The sequence below is a fragment of the Mustela lutreola genome, chromosome 1 (genome assembly GCF_030435805.1).
Source record: "Mustela lutreola isolate mMusLut2 chromosome 1, mMusLut2.pri, whole genome shotgun sequence".
Lineage (NCBI taxonomy): Eukaryota > Metazoa > Chordata > Mammalia > Carnivora > Mustelidae > Mustela > Mustela lutreola.
The window spans coordinates 86,042,641-86,060,195 of record NC_081290.1 but is presented as its reverse complement, the minus strand read 5'-3'; the positions used below and the strand labels follow the sequence as shown (position 1 = coordinate 86,060,195).

General features: G+C 36.1%; 1 long non-coding RNA gene across 1 annotated transcript; it reads right to left on the bottom strand.

Moving 5' to 3' along the window:
- Positions 1-6,179: 6,179 nt before the first annotated feature.
- Positions 6,180-16,129, bottom strand: LOC131819512 (uncharacterized). Its single transcript, XR_009349213.1, has 3 exons — positions 16,042-16,129; positions 9,827-9,934; positions 6,180-6,439 (listed from the first exon to the last, which is right to left on the bottom strand). It is a non-coding gene; the product is annotated as an uncharacterized LOC131819512 (long non-coding RNA).
- Positions 16,130-17,555: the final 1,426 nt, after the last annotated feature.

The window sequence follows — 17,555 nt, the reverse complement described above, 5'->3', positions numbered from 1 at the left end:
AACTTCATTAATTGCTTTACTGATTTAAATTTGCTGTTATGTCACCCATTAATTTGTGCCAAAGAAAGTAAAATACATAAAGGAAATACTGATACCAGTTTAACCTGCTTTTTCTTGGACTTTATAATAAATGTCACTCTCAAACTTTAGACAAAGCAGGTCCTTGAAGCAATAGTTTAGTAGTCTTTAAGTATGAGGCCCAGGAAACTTCACATTTCTTGCAGAAATGTAAACTTGCTTCACCGGTGACCTTAAGACAGCACATTTTTCTTGGTTTCTCTGATAGCAATGGAGTGCACAAGCCATACTTTGCTGTTCTGTAAACATCTTAACAGATATTTCCATAGATAATGTTGGTGTTTTCCTCTTCTGCCTTGTAAGAAGAGTAACTTGGCACTTAAAAAAAAAAAAAAAAGTTCCTTAAAGATTTTTTTGGAGGACCAAAAATTTGGATTTTTACAAGCCGCCTAGATGATTCTTATTTTAGGCAAGTTTAATAAACCCTAGACAAATTTATTTAAGACTGTTTCCCTTCGGGCACCAAGGTGGCTCAGTCGGTTAAGCATCTGACTCTTGATTTCAGCTCAGGCTGTGGTCTCAGATTCTTGAGACTGAGCCCCTTGACAGGCATAGAGTCTGCTTGGAATTCTCCCTACCTATAATCCTCCCTACCTATAATCCTCTCCCTCTTCCAACACCCCAACTCACACTCTCAATCCCTCTGTCTCTCTCTCTCTCTCTGGGGAAAAAAAAAAAAAGTAAATTAATTTTTAAAAACCTGTTTCTTTTGTGTTTTAAATGTAACTTCTTAGGAGGTAATTGGCCTCTGCTTATGGGGAAGAGAGTTGGGGCAGAGAGATTGAAAGACTGAGAATATACCCGTTATTACAAGGGTGAAGGAAAACATCCTCAAGTCCCAGCACAGTTGGTCATCTACTATTTGCTATTATTTGGCATAACCTTTCTGGAGGACATATAAAAACAAATGAGAATCTTTAAAATGGCACATGCATTTTGACCCCTCAATTCCTCTTCTAATAATTTATTTTAAATCAGTCATCATGACATTATGCAAAGATTCAGCTAGAAATATGTACACTAGAGTAGTTTTTAATAATAAATGAAACATTGGAAATAATGTGAACATTCAAACATTTTATTAAAGGAAATATGTTGTAACACTAGACTTCTCTTTCCTGACCTTGGAATAGGTTATATTTTATACACCCTTAGCACTGTGTGCATCTTAGTTCTCAGCATACTTAATCCTTTGTTTATATTTGTTTTGTTCCATTATATTATAAACCCCATGGTGACAGAGACTGAGTTATTATATCTGTAGTACTTAGAGTTTGAAAAACAAGTAACTTTAAAAAAAAATGTGTTGAGTGATAAAGAGGAACCATACAGTCAGAAAATATTATAGAAAGATATTTATTTTCTCAGAAAGTTAATGATGACTTCAGTTGTTTAGAAACAATGATAAAATTGCATTTCCAATGTATTCCTGCCATAGGAAAAAAGAAATGTGCATAATAATTAAGAAGTTTAATTACCAGAAAGATAGATTGGTTATATTGTAGGCTTGTATTTATTGTTAAATTTTTAAATTATTAAATTTACTGTCAATTTTCCTACCTATAATCCTTAAATTGTCTTTAATAAGACTATATCTCCTTTGTATTAAGATAACAAACACTATAATGCTTTATTTTAAACACTGTAACATTTTAATTGATAAAATACATCTGCCTGAAACCAGGTATTTAAAGAAAGACAAAGACAAAGAGACATGCTAGGTCTTAGTACTTTGAAATGAGGTGAGTTATGGTGATGTGGTATATGCTGGTAGCCAGCAGGTGTGAGGGTAGGAGAGCTGAATGCCATGGGCCCCATGTGGAAGCGATTTTTACAACAAAAGGGCTGAGTAAGCCATGGTCTAGACTATGGGAAGCCAAGAAGACATGATTCCAGCTTCCTATTCCAGAGTATGTAGTGTGTAATAGAATAAATAGTGACCATTTGATAAAAGTATTTAGAATTTCTTTTAATGTTGAGATATCACACAGACAAATGTGCACTTATATTACCTTGTGTATGTATATATTGGCACTTTCTATCAACTGTCCTCTTTGAAGTCCCATCAAGGATATGTGATCATGGAAGGACTGAGTGTTAGCTGAAGTTCTACCAGAAGCAAAGCCTGAAACAAAGGGTTTCATGCAGTGCTGTTTGGGGAAGTGATACTGGAGAGCAGGATCAAGGGATAGGTAGGGGAAGGAGTGAATCTCGAAAGAAAGGGCAGAAAATAAAAGAATATAATGAGTTGGTCACCACTGTAACAACTTGTGTCCAGCGTCACAGGACCTTCTACAGAGACTCATGAAACACATCTCAGAAATAAAGATCTGCCCATCGGATCCTCCTTCTGTTGTCAAGGGGTGTTCTATGTGTGCATGAGTTCCCTCATGCTGGAGTTGTGAGTCCATGAGTGATGCTTTATTCCAGGCCAGAGTCTTCAAAAGCTCAAGACAGAAAGCAAGAGGTATGTGGTGCACTTTTGAGGTTGCTCCCGCAAGGGGATAGTCAGAGCTTGTTGGATTCTGCGTGAGGTTGGGTGCTGCAGATGGGGTTGCAGTGAGGTGGAGCTGTGAGGTTTTGAAGAGGTACGTGAAGTAGGCAATTCGCAGACACTTAGCAAAACACAAGCTGAAAGTACCATGTAATTCTAGGCTTCCACTCCCCTTCCGTTTCACATATCCTTATATTTAGCTGGGCTCTTTCGACAAACGGTCACATTACATAATTAGGGGCGCTGCTAGCATATGCAGTGTTTTTCAATGAATTACAGAAAGTGCTCTTGTCGGGTAGATGAATTACAGAAAGATGTCCATTTTGAGAAAAAACAAATGTCCTTTTCTGTAGGCATCTCAGTCCCTTCCCAAAGAGTAGGTTTTTGTAATGTTCACTAAACAGTTAGCCTTCTAACAACAACATCAAAAGATAAGACGAAGAGTATTAATCTCAATAAATGGTATGAAAAGAAAAATGTCTAGATTAAATATGTAACTCCTAATTATTAATACATAAACTAAATTCTATTGCTCTAATTCCCATTAGAAAAATAATAAAACTTTCTTAGAACTTTTAAATTAGGTTGGTTTAAAATTAGTTTGTGTCTATCAGTCTTTTTCTTTCACTAGATTACACAAATTAATAAAGTCATCTTACTCAGAAGTAAGCAAACAATGTAATTCTCTCTTTAAGTGTAGTATCAGTCAAACACTTCTGATTCAGGCTTATAGAAAGTTTCTAGGAAGTGGTAATGTTTCAGTGAATTGATTAAAAGCAGCCTCTCTGCTTTTAAAAGTCTTGATATTTTGTTTGTTTGTATCTGTATTCAGGAACATACATTATCAACTAGGCTCATCAATATGTATGCCTATATATTTTGGAAATTTATTATTTTTTAATTGTTGAATTTAGTTAGGAAATAACAAATAAACCATTATATTCAGGACTAAAAGCTTCATCATTATAATTTTAGAAAAGTATTTATCTTTTTTTTCAAAGATTTTATTTATTTGTCAGAGAGAGAGAGAAAATACAAGCAAGGGGAGCAGCAAGCAGAGGGAGAAGCAGGATCCCCACTGAGCAAGGAACCTGATTAGGGACTCCAACCCAGGACTCGATCATGACCTGAGCCAAAGCTAGATGCTCAACCAACCAAGCCACCCAGGTGCCCCAGAAAAATATTCTCTTATTAACAGCTGGCACTATTAGCAAAAATATCCATTATTCCACAGAATATTTAAATGTTGCTAGTTACTATTAACTCTTTGTATATAGTGTATCCAAAATTTTAAACTAACCCAGTGCTTACTTGTCCTCTCCCTTTCTCTCTTCTTCATTCTCTCTCTCTCTATCCCTCTCTCAATATGTGTAAATTCTCTGTGTGTATATTATACCGCGATCTACAAACAAACACTTGGAAAACCATTAACTCCACTAATGACTTGATGAAAGATTTAGCTACACTATTTGAATGATGGTATTGCTGACCCTCTAGAAATTACTATCACCACCACTTTTTACCTTAGCAGCTGCTGATATGATGTGAAACAGGAACATTTAGTGGGATACACAGAACCAGTTCTCCAACTTTTTCTTACTTGAGAAATAATAAACAATTTAATCCCAAAGACTATTCAGTTCCCTCCCGTGTATGTGCATGTGCATTCTTTTATTAACATATGATGTATTATTTGGGCACACATTCTTTTTAGGCATTTTTATTAGGTATAATTACCTTAACATTGAAAAGTAATTTTCAGTATCTATCCATTAAATATCTATCAAATATTAAAAATCAATGTTAAAAATATGCACAAATATTATGTAGGTCCTATCATATATAATAAATCAAAAGGGATATGACAGCCTGTATTTACATTATTCATAAATCATTAAAATACATAAAACTGTCACAAATAAACTAAACCATTTAAATATCTGATAAACCAGGGTCCCTTAATCTTTTAAAATATTTACTGTTGTTCCTATTTAGCTTTCATGATGAAATACCAATTGGCATATGGCTTTGGGAATTAAAAATTCTGTGAGACAATTGCTTATGAATTCTTGCCAGGAATGACAATGCCATGAAATGGAAGGAGTCACGACTTAAGTGTCATAAAAATCAAAATGTAATCCTAACTCTGCTTCAAGACCATTGTGTGAGTTGGGATGTCACTGAACTGCTCTGGGTCATGCTCCCTGTCTGTGAAGGTGTCAGACTGATAAATTCCAAGACTTCAGCTGTATGCTTCTTCATATTTACTTAGTTCTGGTAAGTGCCTAAAGTTGGGAGTAGTGAAAGAATAAGGAACCGTGTTTCAGTCACTCTCTTCTGTCCCCTTTCCCTCTGCATTCATGCCTTGCCCTGACACTAATGATAATAATAATGATGATGATGAAAGTAATAATAGTAATTATTATTATAGCAATTATCAACTGCATGCTCACTTTGTGCCAGGCTCTGAGCTGAGCCCTTTGTTTACATCGACTCATTTACTATTCCAGTGCCCTCACTAGCTATGTCGCCTGGTGCAATTTTCTGAAACTCCTCAAGCCTAGTTCCTTAATCCTGGAAAGGGATTGCGTGTAACAATCATCCTCACACTGCCCCCTATACCACCCCAATCCCTGCATCACTTCACTAGCCCCCTGGTGGCCTACCTGCTCCCACCCTTGCCCCTTTCCATGCTGGCTCCACTCAGGAAGAGAGTGAACCTTTAAACCTTTTAATCAAATCACACCAGTTTCCTATTCAAAACTTTCCCAGGTGCCTGGGTGGCTCAGTTGGTTAAATGTCTGACTCTTGATTTCAGCTCAGGTCATGATCATGGGAACAAGCCCTATTTTGGGCTTTGTGCTCAACAAGGAGTCTGCTCATCCCTATCCTCTGCTCCTACCCCTGCTTGTGCTCTCTCTCTCCCCCCTTAACCTGCTCAAATAAATAAATAAAATCTTAAAACAAACAAACAAACAAACAAAACACCTAACTTTCCAATGAGTGTGTTTATGTATGATTTAGTTTGGGGTACATCTACCATCAACTCCTAACTCACTCACCCTGACTCATTCCATTCTAGTAATTCCTAGGCCTCTTCATTTTCCTTCATGTTCCTTGAACACTTTGAGCTCCTTCTCACTTTGGGACCCTTCCTCTTCTTTCCATGTGTTCCATTTTCTCCTAGATATTTGCATAACTCACTCCTTCATATCATTTCTGTATCTGGTAAAATCCCACTTTCTAAAATACATTACCACTTCCTTCACTTTTTATCCATTATCTGCTTAAATTTCTTCTTAGCACTTACCACTAACTAAAGTTATGTCTCATAATTGTTTGTTAATTGGTCTATCCTTTGTCCTATTTCACTAGAATATAAATTTCATGAGGGCAGGGATTTTCTCTTGTTTACTGTTTTGTGTGTAGCCACCAAACCAAGCCTGATACATTGTAAGTGGTAAATAGTTGTTGATTAAATACTAAAAAAAATTAATTTCTCACAAGTTTGATATGTAGATTAAACACAATAAAAGTATCTGTCACGATGCTTGACATAAAATCAGCATTTAATAAATGATAATTATTTTTATTGTTTAAGCTGTATTTTATTTTCCCATGCAGGGCATAGGAATTATCATGATGAAACATATGAGGCATATCATTTTCTCCTATCAGGACTTTGTGATGATTAATTTTATGTATTGATTTTTCTGGGAAATAGTACTCAGATATTTGGTCAAACATCTTTTTTTAGATGTTTTTGTGAAGGTGTTTTAATGTGATTTACATTTAAATCCATAAACTTGGGTGTGAAGCAGATGGCCATCCATAATGTGGGTGGATTTCATCCAATCAGTTGAAAGCCTGAAACAGGCCTTGGACTGCAGCTGCAACTTCAGCTCTTCCTAGTCCTACAGCAGACTGCCTCTGGAAAGGAACTGCCACTCTTCCTTGAGTCTCCAGCCTGCTGTCCTCCCCCATCAGATATGGCATTCACCAAGACTATACAAGCTCATCTGCCAATTTCTTAAAATAAATCCCTTTCTATGTATACACACACACATCCTATTGGTTCTGTTTTTCTGGAGGACCTTGACTAATATGCATGTTTTCAGCTGCAAGTACACTTTACCATCTAGTATCTACTATGTCTATTATCATCACAAGTAACACCATGGGGATGTTCTTTCATAATGCAATGTGTTGCTTAGCAGCTCACGAATGGCAGGGCTGTGGGTTAGCCTCTCTTGTCAGTCTTGACTTTCCCTTCATAGTGACAGTCTGGCAGTGCACTTCCAAACAACTGGCTCTTCACACAACCACATTAAAGGTAAAAAGAAACAAATGGTGCTTTTCATATTTTTCTCTTTGATCAATAAGAAAAATCTTTGTCAGATACTTCTTTTCATGTCTTATTGACTTTAATTTATTCACTTTCCTGTATCTTGATGGCAAGGGAAGCTGGGAAATCCTATGATAACAAGAAGGAGTTGTGGGGAAATAGCTCTTGGTAAGCAACTATGACATTGGTCATGTGTCATACAAACATATATCACAGCACAATGGGAAAGAGTATAGGGTTAATTCTAGATGAGTCAGACTTGGTGTGCAAGATTTTATCACTGCATAGCCACAAATATGGTAGCCTAAACAGCATAGATTTATTACCTCACAGTTTCTTTGGATCAGAAGTATGAGCAGAGCTTAACCAGTCTTCTTAGGTTTCATGAGCTAAAGTCAAGACGTGGACTGGGCTGCAAGCTCATCCTCAGCTCGAGGTCTTCTTCCAAGTTCATGGGATTTTGGCAGAATTTTACTCCTTGTGGTTGTAAGAATGAAGTTCCCTCTCATACGGCCCTGTCCACACATGACATTTGCTTCTTGAAAACTAACCAGAGCCTACCTGTTGCTGCTTCTTCCTGTCTCTTACTTCTAGACTCTCTTTAAAGTTGTCTCCTGTTTAGATCAGGTTCATCCAGGGTTGTCTCCCTTACAACTAACTTAAAGTCAACTGATAAAAGACTCCAGTTATATCTGTCCAATTTTTTCACCTTTGCCATGTAACATAAGAAAATTATAGAAGTGATTTACCATTGTCTTTTTCACATTATTGGTTAAAAGCCAGTTATAGGCCCCTCTCTCATTTAAGAAGATAGGATTGCACAAGATGTGGATCAATGGAGATCATCTCAGAAGTCTCCATACTGCACCTGGATTCACACTTCAATCCCATTACTTATACCTGTATAAATATTACCTAGTTTCTTCCTCAAGGTTCATCTTTTTTGTGTATGAAATGTGATTAACTTAGGGGATTATTGCTTAAGGCAATAACTACTTTGAGTATTCAAATATGTTGGGGGAAATGAGCCTGGGGCTGAAAGTACCAACCCTCTAATCATGTGGGTGGCCCGCTTGGCACCCAGCCCCCATCCTTAGAGGCTTTCCAAAAGTCACCTCATTAGCATAAACTCCAGTGTGGTTGAAAGGGGTCTGTTATAAACAACAAAAAGACACTCATTTCACCTTTGTGTTCTGGAACTATTTCAGGAATAGGAAACAAAACTAAATATAACAAAAGATGCCCTTATGCTTCTTATGTAGAAACTTACAAGGGTTTTAGGAGCTACATGTCAGGATATTTCTTTTCAGAAATCATGACAAAAATGTGTAGCTTAGTAGTTGGCATGTGGAAGGCAAATGTTACTCTCCTGTCTAATCACCAATGAGTTGATAAATAAGATGAAATAAGTAAATGCTCAGCTCAGGATCTGGTCTCTAAAAACAGTACAATAAATTTCAATTTCCTCTCGCTTTCATTCTTACATATGTTATTTTAGAAGACATACTGCTTTTTTATGATGTTCATGTCATAAAGAAGATTTATAGCATATTCCTAAGCAGTTATTTAATTTTATGAGTTTTTATAACTCTAATTGTATAATTAAAGAAAAATCAACACTAATCTGTTGATCTTCTGATAATATTTAAAGTGAAAATATTTTTTTTACAATAAGATTTGTTTAAAAACTACAAAATTGAATTTTTATAAAAGGCCTTTTATTTTATGTGATAATATTTCTGAATGTTTTCAATGCCTAAACTAACCTGATAATTAATTTGGAAAGAAAATATTACTATAAATACTAACTATTGCAAATGTTTAGGTACTTTTAAAAAATGACACTTACTTGCAAAAAGAAAAAATTAAAACAGCTCACAATAAGAATAAATAATAAAGTGTGCCTGGGTGGCTCAGTCAGTTAAGCATCTGCCTTTGGCTCAGGCCATGATCCTGCGGTCCTGGGATTGAAGCCCGTGCTGGGCTCTCTGTCCATCTGGGAGTCTGCTTCTCCTTCTCCTTCTGCCCCTTCCACCGCTTGTGCTCTCCCCAACTCTTTCACCCACTCTCTCTCTCAAATATTAAATAAAATATTTTTTTAAAGAATAAATAGTAAAAACATTTTTTAGAGTTTGAACGCAGAAAATCAGAGACTATTTAAAGAAAAAAAGGGCATAAATGCCCTATAAAATATGTTACTGGAAGAGAATATAAAATCTAGTTCTGTGTTTCTTAGCAATAAAAAGGTGGGGAAAAGGAGCGATGAGTCAGATAACTAATATTCTCTTAATATTCTTGTAAAAAGAAATCCATATGTATCTTTAAACTCCTTAGGGTGGGGAATTAATTATTCTTCCAGGTTATTATGCTCCTGGCCTGGCCTAGTGTCTTGGATTTTAGTCCCTAAATGCATGTTTGTTGAACTGAACTGTCACCAAAACTGTATCTCATATGGCAATGAACAGGAAAAGATACTGCATGGCTACTGATGTAAAGGAAGCCAGTAAATGTAACAAATCAGATATTTCAATGTAGGTTAGAGAAAATGCAAAAATGTTCTTTATAGAGGAGTTTCTCATGTATAGTATATAGAATTTAATCTTGAGAAAGCCATTTCTTCAAGGAGCTAAGCATGGTCGTAGAAATCCTTACTCAAATATAATATTTCAATTGAACATTTATTTATTGTTAGGATTAAAGCATTAAAGATTTATATATTTTGGATCTGGTCTTTGCATTCTAGGGATTCACAAGGCAACTAATTTGCGATTGGCATCTCTGATAAGCTCTGATATGTTGACATTCTGGAGAAGTTTGACTAAAGATAAGGGAAAATAGTTTATATCTATATAAACTATAGTTTATATCTATATATATCTATATATTTGTTTACCAAGATTAACACATACTTCAACCAGACTGAAAGTGCTACCCAAATTCTGCACAGAAGGCTGTTCCTGTGAGTCCAATATTGTCCACAAAGAAACTGCTTGAATTCTTTATTTTGATCCCAAAGTCTGTGCCATAGAAAAGAGAGAAGTTGGCCTAGATAATTTAACAGCAGGTGTTATCAATAGGCAGTTTCAATCATTAAAGATCTTCAGCATGGCTCCCAAAGTGATTTACTTTTTAATATCATATAGTAATGATCTTATCAAAACAAGTTAGTAGGGGCATATACATACCCACATTTGACTTCAATTACTGGTGTTACTGTTGGTACTTGAAATTTGGAGAATATACAACCAAAGTCAACAATTTTTGTTGCTGTCCCTTTTCCAGCAATTAGTCAACAGATTTGACTGCTTCTGAAGGACTATTGGCTTCTAATGGTAAACTGTTGTCAACAGCATTGAAAAAAATATGTGGACATGTGTGGCAAACAAATTCTAAATGCCTCCCTAAGAGTCTTGGTGTTTACATACCTTCTCCTAGTTACTCAAGTTAACACTATGTAAGTATATTAATTGATTTTATAGATATAATTTAGGTTCCGTATAAGCTGATTTTATTATAGGGAGATTATTCTTTTTTTTTTTAATTTTTTAATTTTTTTTTTATAAACATGTATTTTTATCCCCAGGGGTACAGGTCTGTGAATTACCAGGTTTACACACTTCACAGCACTCACCAAAGCACATACCCTCCCCAATGTCCATAACCCCACCCCCCTTCTCCCAACCCCCCTCCCCCCAGCAACCCTCAGTTTGTTTTGTGAGATTAACAGTCACTTATGGTTTGTCTCCCTCCCAATCCCATCTTGTTTCATTGATTCTTCTCCTACCCACTTAAGCCCCCATGTTGCATCACCACTTCCTCATATCAGGGAGATCATATGATAGTTGTCTTTCTCTGCTTGACTTATTTCGCTAAGCATGATACGCTCTAGCTCCATCCATGTTGTCGCAAATGGCAAGATTTCATTTCTTTTGATGGCTGCATAGTATTCCATTGTGTATATATACCACATCTTCTTGATCCATTCATCTGTTGATGGACATCTAGGTTCTTTCCATAGTTTGGCTATTGTGGACATTGCTGCTATAAACATTCGGGTGCACGTGCCCCTTTGGATCACTACGTTTGTATCTTTAGGGTAAATACCCAGCAGTGCAATTGCTGGGTCATAGGGCAGTTCTATTTTCAACATTTTGAGGAACCTCCATGCTGTTCTCCAGAGTGGCTGCACCAGCTTGCATTCCCACCAACAGTGTAGGAGGGTTCCCCTTTCTATAGAGAGATTATTCTTGAAGGCTTGATCTAATCACATGAAATATATAAAGGCAGAAAGTTTTCTCTAATTGGTTGCATCAGAAAAAGACAGACATATTTGAGATGGCCTAGAAGATAAAGTAAACATTCATACTGTGATGGGCCATGGCAGTCCTATGTCAAGAAATTGCAAGAGACGTCTAGGAGAAGGAAGTGGTCCATGGTCAATAGCTAAAAGGAAAAATATGGCCTTCATTTCTACAACGACAAAGAAATGAATCTTCCAAAATACCATGAGCTTGGAAGAGCTTGGGGCTTCAGATGTGAGCCACAGCCCCAATTCAAACCTTGATTTCAGCCTGGGGAAACTCTGTACAGAGAATCCACCCATGGTGTTCTAGATTCTGACCTACAGAAGCTGGGGATACTAAATTTTTGTTGTTTTATGCTGGTAAGTTTGTGGTCATTTGTTACTCAACACATACCTTTTAACACAAAATAATACAACATGCATATAATTAATTTAACAGAATCAAATTATTAGATACATTAGGAGAAGGGAAAATAAGTTTAAGCTGCTTTAAATTTTTTAGAATTTCTGCCTAAAATGTACAAGGTAATTTCTTTCAATTTTAGCTCTATCCATAGTAATTTATATCTTAGAAAGAATGCACAGAGATAATGAAAAAAAAAAAAAAAAAAAAGCATGGAACATATTTAAAAATCACCGAGTGGTCTCCCTAAGTTGTTCTGTAAGGTATTTGAAAGATAGTAGTTGTGAGCAATAATGGAAATTTAAAAAAAAAACCAAACTGTTTATGATCATGTCGAAAACGACAAACAATTCAGAGTGTATATTACTCAGTGGTAAGGTAAGCCACAGAACACTTTTGAGTGGTTGGGGAGGCTGATTGGAGTAAGCGGCAGGAAGATTGCTTGTCTATCAGTGTGAAGCTGAGATTGGGAGTGGACCATGAAGCTCTTTGTCATAGATCATGTTAACTTTTGAGACTTTATGAAGATAATAGCATGGATATTTGGTTTTGTAGTCTAAATTGTAATTTTAAGCCTGAATATAACTATAATAAATGTAGTGTCATTGGCAAAAGTATGTAAGTCATGAAGTTATAAATTTAAGGATGAGGATGATGAATTTAGTAGGGATAAATCAAATTTGAGATATGAGAAGATCATCCAAATGATAGGATGGACAAGCAACAGGAAACGGACAAAGATTCCAATGTAGATTGTTGTTGCAGAAATAGATCTGAAGTTTTCAGGGTATAAGGTTATGGCAGGTGCCCTTTCCAGGGAAAGAAGGTAAAAAGTAGAGGAAATAAAAGCACATGAGTGAGAAAATGTTACATTCAGAAGAAAGAAAGTTAAGAGAAAAAAGTTGCAATGTCTGTAAATTTTATGAGGCTATGTGAGAATTGGTATCATGATTGAAAGACAGAGATTTTTTTTTTAATTATGGTAAAATTTTTAATCATGATAAATTATTCTACCTATCCCAAGGGGTACAGTATGATGAATAATGATAAAAGAGACCTTTGAATTTGGTAACTGGAATGTGGATAGTGAATGAAACAGTTTTAGTAAAATAATGAGAGAAGAGAAATTATCCTAAAGCTAGAGGAAATTTAGTGCATATAAACTTTCTACAAATGAGAAGTTAAAGGGAAAGAAAGATGTTAACCAGGGGTGTCATTTATTTATTCATCCATTTTTCTGCTAATAAATCCCATGAATAGTGCTGGGCATAGTCTCAGATAAGAATAAAACCAATTTATACACACACACACACACACACACACACACATATATATATGCACACATACATATATAATCATATTATGTGTAATATAATATGTAACTCATATTCATATATAATTAATGGTTAAGTTGCTATTTACTATTTCTGGTAGGCTTCTTGTCAGGTCGCAGTTTAGTGCTTCCTCTTCAAAATTACACATACATGAACACGTACACATGCAGACACATAGATATGATATTATGCATATGTATATACTCAGCCTAACTACATATGATATTTGATCTAGTAAGCTTATAATTTGTTTTTTGAAATACTCAATTAAATTACATTCTAATATTTTCCCTGAAGACTCAGAATACAGTGTAAATATCAATTCACTAATTCTTGCTGGGATTTCTTAAAAAATGGTAACTTATTATCCTTAATGATAATTTTACTCAGTGTAGTAAATAGGCCTATCTCTTGAATTCTTATGAAACCAGTAAATGAACATTTTTTTAAATCCCAAACATAAAATATTTCCATTTAAACAGTTAAAATCCTAGATAGTTTGCTTTTAATCAAATCCAGGTTATGGTCAGCATAGCTTGCATTGCAGAAGCATTTAAATGATTGACAATAATCAGGGTAAACTCATAATGGTTTCAAGGACAGACATTTCTATTCAAGTTCTCTTTATATATTCACATAAATCAAATAAATTTCCACTTCCCCTAACAGAATAGGAAGCTTTTTCTGATGCTGTGTTTGAAGAAAGACTATTCATGTGTCAATGAGTGAAGACTGCACTCATTGAGGAATATCTATAGAGGGAGAACAGGAAGCATCCCTCTGCTAAATATAGCACAAAAACTGTATTCAGGAGACAACTTTTAGGTTCATAATATAGTACACAACAAATGAAGGCTGTGAGTTTAAGAATCTGGAGAAAAAATAGGGTATTATACATAGAGGTTAATTCAAGGATAAAATGGGGATTTTTAGATTTCTACATTTAATGATTTTACAAATGCCTATAACAAGTTGCAACTCATTACTATTCTGAAGTAACTCCTCTGTGGGAGACTTCCATGTCTTAACAATCCAGGGCAGAATTTTGCTCGTAATCACAAAACTCATCAACCCATTAGTCTCAGTATTTTTATTCCCAAGCATGATGGAAACAAGTGGAGTTCCACATAGCGTGCACTATAGCAGGCTCTCAAGTTCCTAGGGGCATTGTATCATTTGTTCTCAGGTTGCTTTATGCTTTATAATAGGTATTTAGACTGCTAGTGGCACTTCCCCTTCCACTCCACTAAGAAACTGTGCAGGCTCTTCCATATTCTCTTTACTTTCCAAAATGATATTGAATATTTTTGATGGCTGCATCAGTGGGACAGGGTTCATTAGGAAGGTTACAACTGTATAAACTTCCAAAAGAAGTCAGTGGTTTTTCAATACCAACACATAAAAATTTCTTTTAAAATTGAAACCTAGTTGTGATTTTAATATACAATGATTGATTACACTGACTGCAGAAATTCATATGTCCATGTGGACTCAAGAACCCCTTATAATAACTTATGGTCCCTGACATTCGAAACTTCAAGGATCAGAAATCATCAACCTAGTCTAACCTTCTCATTTTGTGTCTATAAAACTGAGGCTTAGAGAGGTTTGGAGATCTATCCAAGGTATCCCATTTAATTAATTGGCCTAGAACTCAGGTCTCTTTGACTCCCAGCAATGTACCAAGACCGCTGTTAACATGCCCCTTCATTCTTTCATGATGAAGTCAAATGACATAACTGTCAAGGACCACAAAGAATACACCTGCAGTCAAGGAAATTTTTGTAGCAGGAGAGAAGGTACATCATAGGGACTATGGGATGTCATGCTCAGAGACAGTGGGGAGGGGCCTATTATAGGATTAGGGGTTATACTACTGATTCTAAAGAGGGGTAAAGGAAGTTTTGTCCATTCTGTGTTGGGTGCTGCCTGGAAGGAGAGACATCTTGGTAACTAGATATCTTGGTAAATTTCATCCAGAAATGGGGAGGGTACTGAAGTGCAGTTATAGTTGTCTTTGATAAAGAAGCAGTAATCACTTATGTTAGTAAAAAGAAGGGTATATTTCTTTAGTCTTGTGGTTGCAAAGTTTTTGTGTCTATCTTATTTCAGACATGTTCCCTGAACGACATTGTGTCTGTCCTATTCCATCACAGTCACAACATGCATTGTTTGGTCATTGTTTATGTTGTTTATATCCTGTGATCATGTTTATGTTCTAGTTGGGAACATCATGATTTAGCTGTTAGCTGCCAAAGCCATTTTTCATTTTCTCAGTCACATATAGGCCAGATGATATTGATTCAGAAAGTACATTTGAGCCAACAGATGAAGTTGTAAAAAGAAACATTCTAGTTCCATATGGGACAAATTGGGCATCTGAGAATGAAGTGGATTGTCTCTCAGAGCTGTGCATTTCATGCTACCAAAATGATCTGCAAATCAAGATCTCTTGGTAAGAGGAAGATGAGAACAAAAGTGGTCTCTAGCACTAAATTTTTATGCTTTTAGCTCTAATTCACAAAGTTAGTTGCTATAATCATAAAGATGTAGGGCTCAGTTAGAAGAGACACACATGGCTAAAGAATCTTTAACATATTGTAAGTCAGACATTGTAAGCTTCCCATGTAAGACACACATGGCTAAAGAATCTTTAACATATTGTAAGTCAGACATTGTAAGCTTCCCAGGTAAATGATTTTTACCTTCCATGGGCTTGTGCTGCAGCTCAGAGGTTGGCATACAATCACATGATATGATTCTCTGTCCTATGGGCTTATATCCCATTATTTAATAAAAAGGAGATCTTTGTATAAGCAGCACATCTACTAAAATTAGAAGAATACACAAGATGTTATCAGGGCCCCCTGCACAAGGATGAGATCCCAGGATCCTGGGATCTAGCCCCATATTGGGCTTTCTGCTCAGCAGGGAACTTCCTTCCTCCTTTCTCTCTGCCTGCCTCTCTCTCTACATGTGATCTCTGTCAAATAAATAAATAAGATCTTTTTTAAAAAAATTAACTTACTCAAACGTTTCCAGCTCTTTCTACTTTCCATGCATTTGCTTAAGGTAGTTTCTTACCTTCTCCCATCGCTGTTTGTTGAATTACTACAACCATGAGGTCGAACTTAAGAATTCAAATGTAACCCCTGAATGCAGCCTCTTTTGATTCTACCCCCTTGATTATGATGTGTGGCCTAAAATGAAAGCCCAATATTATGTGCTGCTTTAACATCTGGTGAAATCGAAAGAGCCTCAAATGGCATGACTACAAGTTTTCCTCCCCACTCTGCTTCTAAAGATAAGATCCTCTAGCCAAACAACCTTCCTTATCAGTATGACCAGGCCTAGTCCCTGCTTGTCCCTGCATAGCTGGCTTCAGTTACCTGTGAGGTCATGGAATTATTCCAATAAGCCAATCACATCCTCCCATGAGGACCATGAAACATCTTACCCTCTTGATACTATAAAGCCTGCTTCCCACAGCCCCTGGTTGTTTACTGTCCTCAAGTGTAACTCCTATATGACCCATTCTACTGTGCAATCTCCTCCCCTCTCAGTCTGTGAGTATATGTAACCAATCAACTGCTATCTATCTTACTTGAGGGGTTGTGTGTTTGCTTCTCTCCATAACCTGTGGGTGGGAATCCCTTCCTTACCGACAAGGTGAAGAGAAGGCAATTAACACAGAGACCCTTTCACTCTCCCTGAAGCAAGAATGACTATTTTCCCATTGTGTCTCTTTAACACTTTTTATGCCCCAGTACTCTTTATCATATTGTTGCTTAACTTATAATTATTATTTTGTAATTGTAACTCCTTACCGTAATGTGGATAGAGATCTGAGTCTTACTCAGCTTTGCATTTCCTCTAGGGTCTACGATGTCAACTTACAAATTGTGATGATTCTAATTCACATGATAATAGTATATTTTTGCACCCCTTCTCATTTTTGATGAATTTGTATCTAGTGTTTGCTCATGAGAAACATTTTTCTTTGTATGACTGAACTACTTTTCACTGTAAAAAGGTAGAAGCATGTTAGAGAGTAATCTTTCACTGGATCAGCCCCAAGACTGATGGAGAGCTATGTCAGCTAATGTCATGACTTCCATGTCCAGCTAGATATTGATGTTAAGCTAGTTGTCCCTTCTTTCCCCTGATAGTCTTATGGGGGGGGGCACATTTCTTACTAATATTCCTTCTTTATTTTAATACTGCTGGATACCATACACCACTGATAAGGCCAAGAGTATAATGGTTACATCATTTTAGAAATGGAACTGTTTTTATAAGTTTAGGCCATCTCCAAAAATTGTGGTCTAAGTGTTGTTAGTTTTGCTTGAGTGAGAAAAAGTAACTTAGATGCATAGATAGCTAGATCAGGGTTTTAAGCAGGGAAATGTTGGGGGAAAACTCAAGCTTTCTGGAGTTTATGATAGATTTTATAGGACAAAAGGAAACTAATAATTAATGTAATAATCCAAAGTAAAGGAATTCATGTCTGTGGTGAGATGAGATTGAAAAATAAGCTGTCTCAAGTGGCTACCCAATGCTGACTTAGAATTTCCAAAAAAATAATAATAAATAAATAA